This window comes from Pseudopodoces humilis, chromosome 4 (genome assembly GCF_049639895.1).
Source record: "Pseudopodoces humilis isolate 2021_Gansu_Grassland_sample_001 chromosome 4, ASM4963989v1, whole genome shotgun sequence".
Taxonomy (NCBI): domain Eukaryota; kingdom Metazoa; phylum Chordata; class Aves; order Passeriformes; family Paridae; genus Pseudopodoces; species Pseudopodoces humilis.
The window spans coordinates 19,199,098-19,214,076 of record NC_142203.1 but is presented as its reverse complement, the minus strand read 5'-3'; the positions used below and the strand labels follow the sequence as shown (position 1 = coordinate 19,214,076).

Below are 14,979 nucleotides of genomic sequence, written 5' to 3'. Positions count from 1 at the left end.
ACTTTTAAAAAATCAGTAGAAATTAAAGTGTACCCTCAAGGTGCGGTATATCTGAAGCACCTGTTTCTTCTCCCTAGAGAAGCACACAACAGCTAGATACAACACAGTTATCTTTCTGGAATCTACCTATAATCAGTTAAGACAGCATCTTCCCTAAAACAGGGAGAAGACACTACTAATATTCATAACCATGACCACATTGAGATTAGCAGAGCATCTCAGCCTCGCGCTAACTTTGAGTAAAAAATATCAAAAGGTTACATGATTACAAGACAGGTCTGCCAATAATAAAAAGTATGCAGGGAACAGAACCAGGCCTATCTAGCTCATTAAGTTCCTTTATTCCTTTTAAGTTTTAAGCCTGTTTTGCCCTTCTCCCAATCTATATCTCACAGCAAGAAATGAGTAAGTACTCTGGTGATTTTAGCTAGCACTAAAACCCACCACATAAGGTTCTATATTTATAAAACGGCTTCAGCTATTTGGAACTTGTCTTATGTTTTAAAGATGCAGTGTCATAAACAGGACATGTAACGTCCTTTTAGCTACCTAAATCAAGCTATATATCCATAAATAAAATACAGCTCTAGCTTTTGACTTACTGATAAGTACTAAAAGAAAAGGTACCTATTGGAAGACTACTAACTTTAAGGATCTATAAAAGCATGTGTCAATTGCCAGTTAAAAAATTAATGTGCATATGAAACAGAACTCAGATCAAATCTAGTAAACTGAGGCAAGGAGGCTCAGGTGGCACTTTGCTGACTAAACGAGCTCTGTGCAGAAAAGCAGTGGGAATAACTGCCTGTGATGAGAAAGACACAGCAATTTCAGTTGCTCTCTATTAGGCAGGCAAGCCAAGGTGTGAGTCACTTGCACTGTATTTCCACAGGAAATCCAGAGGGTAGAGCTTCCAGCTCAGTGAACACTCCTTATTTTTATTTTATCTAATGTTTTAGCCCTTTAAACACAGGAGTCCTTAAAAATAAAAATTACAGTTGTAAAGTAATAGCTAATAAATAGTATTAGGAGGACTTACAAGGATGTTGTACACAAACTAATCCCTTTTCATAATAACTATAAAAAAACTCGGTTTGTTTTTTTCCAGCTAAAGAAAGTGTGTCAATAAGGCTTCAGTGACAAGATAAGGTCTTTTCCAGTTAAGACTTCCAAAATATTAGGAAAGAATGGTCAGAACACAGGTGTAGCATGCACCAGAACTAATAAACCAAACACTATCCCCACACACAGCACAGAAGAAAGCAAGAACAATATTGGACAGTTTTCCACTTTTAGCCCACAAAAAGGGTGAGGATGCCAAGGCACAACACCTCTTTGAAAAATCCTTCTAAAGGAGGATTACAGCAGAGGAACACATTCAGTGCAGGTAGCTCGGTTTGCAGCCCGCAGTTTGAGCTGCAGATTGAGCTCTGGGTGGCAGGAGCCCCAGGCAAGAGGCCAGGAAGTGTCAACTCTCTGCGTAACACAGGACATGAAGATGCTGGCACCAGCCAGGTGGATGGACAGGATGGACACTGAGTCATGGTTGGAGCTAAAGACTCGGGAGGGAAAGTGAGACTTTGGCGCACATGGACTGTAAGGGGATAAGCGCCTTAACGTTCCTTTGTTCAGGCTCCCTCCTTTGAGGCTCAGAGCTGTTTCTGTGTTACCACACCATGAATAAATGGCTCTATGGAAAGAGTCATCCAAGGTTCTGCTGTGGGAAACCTGGGATCAAAAAAAATCCCAAGCTTCTGCTGTGGGAAACCTGGGCCTGGGAGAATGTGTAGGAGTCAGGTGGGGACCCATCAGGTCACTGGAGTGGCCACCATAAAGGAGCTTTGGTCCCAGCAGTGACAGTCCCTAGGTAGGAGTGTGACTGTAAAGAGTCTTGTGAATGGTCAGGCTCGGAAGGTTCTTTAATAAGGCCTACTTTCATTGAAGTCAATTACAAAATTTCCACTCTTTTCCACATAGACAGAAGGCTAAGATAGAGGGCTGGTTAAAAAAATATACATTGAATTTATTTGTTTTAATTAGCCCCTGACTTGTGGCTCAGTGTCATTGGTCACCCTCACAAAAAGGATAGTGCCAGTCAACAGAAATGAAGTTACAGATAAACACAGGATAATGAACAACTTTCTGAAATTTTATCAAATGTATCCTGATACATCTTTAACTTAATCGTATTTTTAGAAAATAAGGCAAAAAAATCAGCTACATGAAGATTACTCAAGTCAAATAAGGTATCAAATGCCATCATTTTTAATAAAAGTACTGGTAATTGAAAATACGTTATCCTGTTTTAGAGGTCTTAATACATGTTTGCAACATAAAGAGTTTTATGGACAGACAGCATCACTGACATGTCTTAGAGAGATTACAAAGCATACAAAATATGGCTAAAAACCACCTGGGAGTTACATCATTTTCCTCTGAAAAATTATAGCTTCCAAAGTTCCATGTGTAAAATTTTTCTCATTTAAAGAATTCTCTCCGCTTGATTTCAACTACTGATATCCCAAAACATTCAAGGTTGCATATTTTGAAGGGATGAGGAGTAAACATTAAGTTTACTAAAAGCCTTTTACTGAAAAACGTTCTTCTGTTTGCCTTTCCTCCTGTAAATTAAATTCATTTTTTTAATTCTGTAAACAAAAACTTATTGTTTATTTTGAAATCTAAAAAAGTTCTTTGTTGTTTCAAAGTAAGTTGACTTAGAAATCTGATCTGAATGAATGTCCTTAGGTCACGTCAGTCCCAGTAACCTTCAACAAAATATAAGCTTCTGAGTCAAGAACATTTATTTTACTGTTTAACAGTCAGTCTTTAGAATAGTGAATTAAAGAGCACTCATTAAGATTGGGGGTTAGAAGTTATTAGCTGGAAGACTACTAAACCCTGCTTATAATTTATTCTTAGCAGCACTTTCCTCATGAAAATACAAGGTCTGCCTGATCATTCCCACCAGACCTGCAAAAAGTACTTTATTTCCTACAAGCAAACAAAGATCAATAACCTACATAAAATGCCATAGACGGAAGAGAATATAAGCAAGAGAGGTTATCTGACCTTCGTAGCATAGACACAGCACCCATCTGAATGGTATTATAGTCTCATGTTAATTACCCAGAACAGCAGCTGTGCTCTGGTTATCAAAAATATTTGGGAAAGTGCTCTGTAAGCGCTCTTAGCTTTGCACACAGAACTTGATAGATGAATCTGTCTCCACAACAGAGAAATCAGAAGTTGATTACTACTGCAACTAACTCTTTGCTGAAGGATAAACTATATTCTGGTCTGTAAACAAGAAAAAATTTATACATCCATATATTTCTTAAGCAACATAAAGTTGGAAGTTTAAGAATTTTTCTCTACTACTTTAAAACACCATCAAAGGTCAGACTATCATCTTGGAGCACGACCACAACACATATGCCAAGTTCTACTCAGGAAAAGATACACAGTAAGAAAAGGTGAAAGTGTGAGTATTCGGATTCCAATTTGGTTTGTTATTTCTTACCCAAGTCTAGATGAATAATTGTTTGATTTCTTGTATACACAGGCAGAAAGGAAAAAATATTAAATATTATTATTAATAATAATATTATTATTTTAGTTTTTACTTTAATTTTAATTTACTTTCACTTTTAACTATTACTTTAAGAGTTTGTTTTGTTAGAGCATTATGCATCATATTTCCACAGTTTAATAAACTTGAATAAAAGCTCACACTCTTGATATGTCTTTATACTATAGTTACTGCCTCAAAGCTGTGTGCCACATGGAACCAAGACTACACACACACATTTTTCACTCACATCAAGGATAACAGATAACTCAGCAAGGGATCACAGGAGGTCTCCAGCCCAACCCTGCCCAAAGCACAGCCAGCTTTGAGCTAAGACCAGGTTTATCAGGGTCTTACCCACTTTAATAACCTCCAAGACTGGTGATAGCAACAGATTGTCTGGGCCCCAACGCCAGCACTGGACTGTCCTTGCAGGAAAAAATGTTTCCTCCTTATAGCCAGTTTCAATTTCCCCTGTTTCGGCATGTCTCAACTGTCTCTAACCTTCCCTCCCACCACATGCTACTGTGCCGAGCCTAGCTGCATCTCCCCCACCCCGTGGGCTGTTGACATGGAAGCCATCCCTCCTCCCAGCTGAAACAGCCCTGGTCCCCCAGTCTCTCCTGTGTCTCTTGTGACTTCCCATCATTTCCCACCAGTATCATCCCTGTATCAGGGACTCAAAAGGGAGGCAATACCCAGGTCAGTTCTGGCAGGCTCTGAGCAGACGGGATGGTTCTTATCCTATCCTGGGCTCTCAGGATCACATCACACTGCCCCAGGTGCTGCTGACCCTTATTCTGCTGCCTGGGCCTTGTCCCAGATCTGCTACTTGTCCCCACCAGACCCAGCCTGTATTATCATGAGGGGTATTTACATACATACATACATATTATTTTTTTGTAATTAATTATTTCATTTATAAGAAGCATAACTGTTTCCTTTTATTTTGCAGCTGAGTGTGTGAGCAAAATAGTTTTGTCTCCCTTAAAATACTTCAGCCACCTTTACCCATGTCTTCCATGAAAAATAGCTATTCTTAACATACTTACACATGACTCCAAATGACAGTAGGAATACAGAGACCTCTGACTGAATTTTAAAGGCATCTCACCACAAGTGGAATTCTTCTTGGCACACTCCCTGAGGAATTTTATAAAACACCTGTTTCTCCTGACTTCAGCAATACACTGCTGTTTCACTTGTACAGACTTCAACAAGACCTATAAATGTAAGCTACCTCTCCAAAAACCAACACAATCTTTTAGCAAACAGATGACTTTGAGAACCACATTACTTTTATTTTTCTTTAAAGAGTCCCTACGGTAGGAAATTTTTACAACATATGCAATGCCCACTTTGAAGAAGCTCTCCTGTTTAGGTAATTCTCTTTCCTGAACTGCAACCTGCTTGGGAAATCACATTGCTTCTGCTGCCATGTGCTAAGTAACCTCATCCAAAACAACCTAAAATTTAAAAAGCTGTGAATCTTACATTTTTTGCCAGTCAGCAAAAGCAGCACCTAGAAAGTGACATTAACATCCCACCACATGCACACATACACGTATTATAGTAATGAGGCTGAAAAACTGTGAACATTTACAGTAACTGTAAAGCAGAAAAGCTGCATTCACAACAATGCTCTGCCGACAAGAACCCACAACTTTTGTTAATAGTAGGCAGATCTAGAATTACGAGCATTAAGAGCACTCAAAACACATGACACTTTTCTCCCCTTCCAATTCAAATCTTATTCAAGGCTAAAATATACTCCTGAGCAAAAAACACCATTCAGTAATCTTCAGTGCAGACAGCCCAGATCTCATAAATACTTTAGGGCACTGGAGATGGGGAATACTCTGATTAGAAAAGGAACCTTCTCACCACCTAACACTGAAGTCCTGCCTGCACAAGAAATGGAGGCAATACATGGATGGAAGCCATCCATTTGCTGCCAGACAAAGGTTAACAAATATTATGGCTCAGACAGATGAGATTAACCAAAAGCACTAGAGAAAAATCTTGACAAGGAACCACAGGCAACATCTTCATTGAAGTGCAATGATTAGACACACAAGACAAAAACACTTAAAAAATACATCACAAATCCCAGACCATAAGTGGTTGAGGTAATAAAACTATTGTCACTATAACTATTGCCACCACCAAAACGACAAAGCTTCCTAAGTAATATTCTTATAAACAGCTAAACTAAGGAAATCTGGGGTTCTCTTTCACTCTGGTATCATTTTCTGACACATTACTGATGGGTTTATTCCTGGATATTAGGTCTTGCATCTTTAATTAGCAGACAGTTAATCTAAAACTTTGAATACTAGAATTGTTACTTTGGTATTCAAATCATGGTTACAAATTAAATCAATTTTCAAAGGAGAATGAAAAATTTAAATAGCACATAAGCAGTGTTAGAGTATCACAGCATTTAAAATCAGTATTACAATATGAAACTAATGTTAATCTCTGTTAGAAGGACAACTACGAAAAGTGAATCTATACCAAATCTAAGTTCATGGCTGTTTGTAATTTACCGTTCTTTCTCCTCTGTGTAAAAGGGCAGAACTGTCCCAGAGAATACGATATCAAATGCTGGCTCCCCAGTGATGAATTCTGAATTCAAATTATCTTTACACTAGCAATATTTTTATAGCAATGAAGATTATCTATTTCTCTCTACTTGAACAAAGAGGGATTAGATCTAACTTACCAAAAGGCAAAAAAGAAAAAAATCAGCCCAGGAAGCCCAATACCCTTTCCACACCCTTAAGAGTCATTAACAGTGCAATATAAATAAATGTAAACAGAATTAAATTATATGATCCAGTGAATTGCAGGGCATGGCTACTTTCAGGGTAAATAGGAAGGCCTCAAGCCTTATTTACAAAGAAAGAACACATATGTCCAAAAAAACCTTGGATTTTCCTCCTCTGGCTACACATAAAGACTCGATCAAACCTTTCTGGCTCTAACGGTCATACTCAGCTGCATTCTAGGCCAGTGTTGCATAGTCTTGATACAACTATCTTGGATACAAGCCAGACAGAGGATTCACTGAATTCCCCCTCAACTTTCCTTCCTCAAAACACCAATTTTGTTACAGGAAGCCAAGTTTTCACATGACTTTAACTTTTTGAATTATTTTATGCAATCAATCCATAGGTTGTGTCAGGTACACAGAAACATTTGGAAGGTGTTGAGACCTTCAAGAAAAGATGAAGGGTTTGCTAGAATGTGATAGAAGGCTTTTCACCAAATACACAGCTTTAAGGAATACAAAGCTAAGCAAAAGTGATGTCCAGCTAGTTAGTCTGTCCGCCTCATCACTTTCTTCGGCTGAGTCACAGAACAGTTTCAACTCATGGAAACAGTACTGAACTATTACTAATAGTACTAAGGAATAGTACTAAGAACTTCTGTCCCACAAGCAGCAAATGCATTTGTTTTGAGAGACTCATTATTACCTGAGAATTTCAAGCTAAGGATATTTCCTCATGAAAAGCAATCATGGTTCAGACAGCACAGAAAAATATCTGATCCTCCTTCAATTAATTTTATTTCAGAAGTTCCCAAGGAGCTATATCTGAATTAAACTCAAAAATTGGGATAGATAAGCTACAGAATTTGCCTGCCTCTCATGTACTTAAAAATGTATCACTGCCTGGCAACTGTAACCAAACACAGTTACCAAACATACTGGATTACACAATCCCCCAACCCCAACCCTCCATCCTATTTTTATACTAGGAGAAAGAAACACCTCAAAATAGACAGCTATTTAAATTAATTATTATTTTATTTAAATTTTTATTTTTATTAGACTTGCACTTTACTACGTGTCCTTTTAACAATGACTTTTCCAAGTCTTTCTCTTAGAATGTCATTGTCAAAGACAATACGTAGGATGTGGAGGTGTTACTCAGAGTGGGGCAGCATGGGCCAGAAAGAGAGATGGAATAGCTAAAATTCCCAAGTATTTGGTCATAAGCATGCAAGTTCTTGCCAATCAGAACAACTAAGTTAATACTTTCTATGATACAATAAGCTTTTAAAGGACCTGATATATATATACCTAGACTGAGTTACTGAAAGGTTTTAAGTTTATTACTTATTTCTTATTTTCTTCTGTAAATTAGTAATTTTCTTAGTAATATTTTCTTATTACTTATTTCTGAGTGACAGCAAGACATCAGGTATCTGCTTTCAGAGAAATTAAGTAAGCAAGAACACATAAGGGCTGCAGGCTAGCAAAAACTCATGAGGGAAGAGTAAGATCCAACCAACAAAGGTATTTTATTTAAAGATTATAGTCACAACTGAAGCTACAGAAAAAAAAAAGAAAAAAGACAAACCTTAGTGGTTTCAAACCACAATATTCCTGGAATTAAATGCTACTTCAATAGATGCAGTCTTCTAGGTACACTTGTAAGTGTACAGTAGGGGAAAAAAACCTCATAAGAAACACGAACTATGGCACAAAATAATATGGTAAAGGAGGAGGAAGTAGGAATGCGCAGATGTAGGTTACTGGAGATTAAAATTAATTTTTTTCTCCTCCCTCCTTGGACAGCCTTGTCTTCTACTCTACTTTCTGTTACTATTTTAGCCCACATAATAAGCCCAATCTCATCTCTAACCACCAACTTCTACTAACACTTGCAGATCATTTTACTACTTCTATTTCAAGGAGAAGCTGCTGATTCAGTCCACATCAAAAAAAGAAAATCAAAGCTACACAGTCCAGTCCAGTTCAAGTTTCCAAAGGCTTGAAGGAAACCTAATCTGCCACTTGTATTTTCTAACAGACTGGCAGCTATGTTACAGAGCCCTACCATATAGACAGCCGCACAGTCATCTCCAAAACCATACTGGAAGATGTCACACATTTACTTCCAAGCATTGTCCTGAGGGAAGAGGTAAAAAACTCCCAAGCACATCTTCTACTCTTAAAACCTTTTTGAAATACTGTGGCCATTTGTCAGCCCTAAAGCAGATGCACCACAAGGCACTACACACCAGATGAGCAGGAGCGGTCTGTGTGGCTTGACCAGCACCTACCTGCATTTGACTGGTCTCACCAGATGTGTTTGCCTGCTCCAGTCTCCCCAAAGAAATTTTTTTCCTAGCTTGGAATATTAGCAATTCCAGCGGCTTCCATGAGTTTAAAAGCAAGATACAGCCTGTGCTACCCCCCAGAGCTGAAAAGACACGGGTTACTCATCCAAACAGAGAGGACATCAACATCACTCATTTCTCTAAACTGAGGAAGATCTTGACTGAGACCTACTTTTTCAGGACAAGCACATTCCTATTACTGGAAAGAGCTGCTCCAAGGCGACTACACATGAAATCTGTTCTCCAGACATAATTAAACCCTAATGAAGGCCAGAATTTCTCCACATCTGCAGCTCACAATGGAACTTGAGGAGTATTAGCAATTGCACCATACACAGCTCAGGGTACTCAGATGTGCAGCTTGCTCAGAAATTACAGCCTGAGCAGGGAAATGGGAGTGATGCCCGGTTGCAGCCACTGGGGTCCCATCAGGTTAAGGGAAAAAAACCTATCTATTGATGCTAATGAAGTTAACTATATTCAATAGATAGATATATAGTAGTAGATGTATATATATATATATATCTGCTACACTACTGCCAGATCATGCAAATCAAAAGTAGATGCATTCTGTAAAAGGCACAATGCTTCCCATATATTTGCCTGCATATATATACCTACTAAGGAAATAAATTGAACAGAGCACAGCTACACAGGAGAGTCTAGAAGAAAATGAAGAAAATTGAGGAGAGTCACCCAAGCACACTTTTCACATCTCTATACAGCATTTACAGCTATAATCTACACACACACACGCCAGTCCCAGTCAGGAGACACACACAACAGGTAAAAGGATATAGTGTATATAAATAGTGTATATATATAGTGTATATAAATAGCATTTAAAGATGGAGTAATAGGCAAAACAGAACATAAATTAAAAATTTCCTAAAAACACATAATGTGGCAGTTGCCTAGTTTTAAAAGTTATTTGTACCCTGCCCCACAGTGGTTTTGTCTACCTTTGAAAGAGAAATGACACCTGAAGGAACTCAGATGGCTCACATTTCTGTAAAAGTATATAATTTTTAATTCTCTTACACAGCAATACTTAAATTTTCATAGACGTGTGTATTCAATTTAAAACACTTTATTATGTATTTTTAACATTATAAAATCCTTTTATATTATTAACACATCCAAACAGTGGAATCAGAGTAGAGAAAAGTGGTAGCTAAAAAGGGTGATTCTAAGGTAAAACATATTTAACATGAATAAAATTAAAGGAAGAACAGAACAGTCCTGAAATGTTTCAACACTTGAAGTACTTAGAGCGTTTAGTTATTCATTGGTTAGCATTTTTCTCCTTTTGATTGCAGACAGTCTGACTATCAATGGCTCCTTTCACTTATCCTCAGAAGTTCTTATTAAGGCAATGTATTTCAAAGGCACCCATAACCCTTTCACTACAGGAAATAAGAGCCCTAATTATTTTGCTTTGTTATATTTTATAGAGAGAAGATAAGGTATCTCTTAAATGTTCTATTAAGGCTAGATAAGGGGGATTCTATAATCCCAGGAAATGATATATTTGAAATGATTCTTTTTTTTTTTACCTTTTTTTTTTTTTTTTTTTTTTAATTTCTTTCAAGGAAGAACCGTTTCTCCTCTAAAATAATGTCTTTCTCGTATGAGATCCAAACTTAACTGGTATTCTAGGCTCTATTCTTTGGTGATATTTACCTCAAATTAAAATCCATGCCCTCATCACTGATATCCATCAGGCATAGCATTGGTCTGACCTCTCTTCAAATACCTGAGCTTTGCAGATGTGACATTATAAGAATGCACACACTAATTTCCCTCTTCTTTTCTATACTACAGCATCCTTTCATTTTTAGTTTCTTATAGTCAAGACAAAAAGTACTGAGGATGTGATCTCTCTCATGTGTTAAATATACTTTAAAATGAAGGTGGGAAGTCACTGAATTAACTTTAAACATGGAACTATATCTTAAAAGCAATTAAAATAAAAAATAACTATGTATTTCTCATAGCTTTGTAGGTTGCTACAGAATTATTTTAAGATTACCGCTTTGCTACAGAATTCAACACCATGCTTCAAATCAGTCAGTCATTAAGTCACAACTATTAAGTTACATGAACTTTTCTGGACAAGTAACCTTCTAGCTCTACAGAAACCGTAAAATCCATGATGATCAGTAAATCCAACCTTCTAAAAAGCAGAAACCATTATGATTAAGTTCTTGCGTGCTTGAACTGCAGCATACACCATTTAGAAAGGTCTGCAATTTTCAAAGTTTGTGAACCCACAACATCCATTCCCTTATCCTACAGGGGATTTACACTAAACTACCATGCTGCAAGTGTTAGACATCCACTTCACTTTTTAAAATATTGACACAACATACTCCTCCTGATTATCTTCTGAAATCTACCATAAGGGTTACTAAAAATTAAGAGTCCAAAATGCTCTTCTGCCACATGCTTCTAAACACATTAAATCAGTCACCTGAATAGAAAAATTTTTATGTACAAATACTGTATAACAGCAGGAATTTTACACAACCAAGTGTTAAGACTTTCAAAAGTTCAGGCCAGTTTTCAAACTGCTGACAGTTACTTGTGCAGATCCTGTGCTCAAATAAACATCATCCAAACTCTAGAAGCAAAAATGAGTCTGTACAAGCTGAATATTTAAAAAATTTGATCAAAGCCATGGTTAAACAAATTAAAATTAGTCCTGGGAAAAGAGCGATGGATCTTTCAGGGCTTGGCTTTTGACCAGGGGTTTGGCTTTTCTGAAAGTCTCTGAACATCTAACTCTCATCAGTTCTAGGGGAAAAAATGTCTGAAAAAATGGGAACGGAGAGGAAGGTGAGGAGTGTGGGAAAGAAATCTGCAGTTTGCAAGAGTGAATAGATTGCCTTATACACTTGTCAGAGACAATTTCTCCGAGTGCGTTTACCTATGTATTTTAGCTTGGATCTGAAGTACACTTGTAAAGGCAATTTGTGATGGTGCCCAGAGACTGTACTTCAGTACTCACTGTGGAGCAGACTTGGAGATCACATTCTTCCAAACAACCATCAGAACTGGCAGAAGAGAAGTTTTGAGCTAAGAAATGCATGTGAATAGCTGCAAAACACATGAACCTAACACAACAGCAAAATCCTAACAGAAAAACAAGTAAATGTAGCAACAGGAAAACCAGTACATTGTTAAAAGGACCCCAAATATAGAATACCCCTTTCCTCCCCAAAGGTTCAAATAAAACCCAAAACAAGCCAACCCAATCCAAGCAACCAGAAAAAAATCCCCAAAAACCCAAAGCCACGAAAAAACCCTAAAACCACATAAATAACTCATTGTACTATGTTATTTAAATCTGCATGGTTTGAGAATTGAAGTAAGAATCATACTTCAGCTAACCTAGCAAGCTGAAAAGCCAAATACAGATTTATTTTACAGCTTATGTGAGTAACAGCATGCAGACAATTATTTAGAAGGCTCATCCAGGGAACCTGAATATTACACTGAAAAGAAAATGAAACAACATCAACAAACTGAGATACTGAAAGTGCAACGAAGAAAAGCCAACAAGCTCAAAATCAATAACCCATACCCGCTGCAAAGAACTAAGACACCAAAATATATTCAAGGAAAATAAGCAAGAGAGTTTGTTGGTACCCCACAACAGCAGAACAACTGCACCTGCATGACTACAAAACAGAGGCTACCGAGCAGCAATGACATCTCTCTTGGCTCCCAGCCACAGCAAGTGCAGCCAAGTCCCATCCCGACACATTACCAGTGTCCCAGGGAGGCTGGCCTCTGTACCATCATGGTTCAGGTTTTCCTGGCCTCAGACTCATTTCTGCATAATAGAAAATGCAGCTGTGGATCTCTTTGCAGTTTTGCCCAGAGGAATCTGAACTCTGCAAAATAATAGACTTAAAGAAACATGGAAACAACCTATTTCTGTTCCCACCCCCACTCCCCACAAGTAACTCTTTTGGTTGTACACCAGCAACTCCTCCTATACATGTACGTGGGAAGATGGGTCCCTTCTGTGAGAGATCAGCTGGCAGTGGGGATAGAAGAAGTCCATGTCCGGACCAAGACTTGCAGCACCAGCTGGTGCTGGGTCTTTGCCAACCACAGACCTAAGCACTTGGATGACAGTATCGAAGGACCATCTGCAAGCACATTAGCTTCCTAGATCTCCTACCAAGCTGAGGGCTTGTTACGCTTTTCCAATAAATCACACTTTTTACTGTTTTGGTCCCAAGGCCTGCATATTTCCTGTCACCTCACCAAAAGACCCTGCCCAGAGTCACAGGCAGCTGACTTGTCTCTTCTGCCAAACCCCAAAATCCCCAACTCTGCATGCCCTAAGTGTTACACTGGGTCACAGTTTAGAAGACAGGCACACAGCTGAACACACCGAGTTCACATGACAACAGCTGAAGTTTATTGTTGGAAGCCCCCTTTTATAGGGGGTTCAAATTTCCTGTCCTTACACACCTGACTGGTTGGGGTCTTAGCACCGCCCAGCTCACTGGCCAAATAGACTTCATTTGTGACTGACTGGGATTGGCTGGGGTCCCCTCTTTTCCTTTGAATCCAACCTAACATTGCTGACCCAGGGACTTACTTACTTCCATTCTCTAAGGTGCTAGGTTAGTTGAGCTAGGTTCAGTTCTGGCCAAATTATCTGCAGAGCTTCAGACCAGCTGCAGCTGTCACACCTAAGCAAACCCGAGGCTACCCAGAGCTCTTCAGATGCACACTGCTCTAGCTGATTCTAGGCTCTAAGCTTCATAGTACAAACACTTGCCAAATTTGAGTCACAATTTAAGGAGGAACTACCTCACTTTTCCCTCCTGAGCTGCAGGGTGTAGTGTTGAGGTGCGATGCAATGCCCTAACCCAGGAAAGAGGAGCTGGAAGAGTCAGAAATGACGGAGTAAAGTTGAGCAAGGGAAAAGGTGAGGGGGGAGAGCAAGGAGAGCAGCTTTACATTTTGTCCTTGTTTCTCACCATGCAACTCTATTTTAATTGGCAATGAATTAATTTTGCCCAAATCAAATTTACTTTCCCCATGACAAGCACTGGAAATCACCCTCTTTATCTCACTTTACAAGCCTTTCCATCCTATTTTCTCTCCAGTATCCCACTGAGGAGGAGGAGTGAGAGAGAGGCACGGAGATGGCAGCCAGGCAAAGTCAATCCACCACAACCTCAATGAAAGAAAATTATTACAAAAACAGTACTGACATATATCCAACTCTCTTTAATACAAATATGGGGCAAACGGACTTCACATGAGTGTATAAAAAGGTTTACTCTGGGAAGGTTTGTGGCCATTTTTTTTCCCTTTGCCTCCTGGGCAGCACCATCCTGGGGGAGAGAGCTGGCGCCATTTTCCCTTTGTCTCTTTGTGGCAGGCACCATCTTGGAAGGCGTATTTCCACCACTTTGAGTTTCTCTTTGTTCTGGGGGAGTTTGTGAGATTTAGCAATTTGGTATCTCATGATTATTTACTGGTTTTTTTTTGCCTGTTGCGGTTTTGCTTGTTAGTAAACGGCTATTTTTTCATTCTCATCAATCTACTCATATTTCTCCTCATTGGTGGAAAGGGATTGGTTGAAACTAAGGGGAGGTAACTCACTTTAATGTATCCACCTCTTTAAATTGTCTTAAACCAATACAGACAGAAAAGTTGTTGGTCTTCTCAATCCTCCAATTGTCATGACACTGAAAAGCTCATTCTACAGACTGCTCTGCAGCAATAAACAAAAAAACCCTCTGAAACCACCTTGCTTGGCTTGCTATACCATAATAACATCAGTGATTTAAATCAAAATTCTTACCTATACTCTTACTAAGTGCTGCTTTAAGTAAAATGCAAATGGAGAGCCCTTTTACTTATACTTTTGTAGACTTTCAGTTCTAATGACAGTCACAAGACATTCAATTAAGAGTGACACCTTTCTACCCAATGTATGACTAAGAAACAGGCAAAACCATTACGCCTTCAATAAATAATGTGTTCCAAAAAAAGCATAGACAAGCCACCATAGACTCTTGTGGTTCTTGCAAGTTTTGTGATCACAGCTATGGAGGATACTTTGCATTTTTTAAAATGTCTTAAAAATTTTTTGAAGTGTCTCTGGATTTTTTTGATGCAGCAGAACACAAATGCCATGATCTTTAATACTCCCAAAATCTTTCAGAGCTGCTTTGCAGTACTTGTTATCTTCAGCTGCCTTAGAGGACAAGGTATTACCTTAAAAGAATTACAAAAGGAAGTCT

At 38.5% G+C, this 14,979-nt stretch overlaps 1 protein-coding gene across 3 annotated transcripts in view; it reads right to left on the bottom strand.

Moving 5' to 3' along the window:
- The window catches only part of APBA1 (amyloid beta precursor protein binding family A member 1), an 88,823-nt gene that overhangs the window by 44,802 nt on the left and 29,042 nt on the right, over nucleotides 1-14,979 (bottom strand). The gene's annotated exons all lie outside the window — the stretch shown is intronic.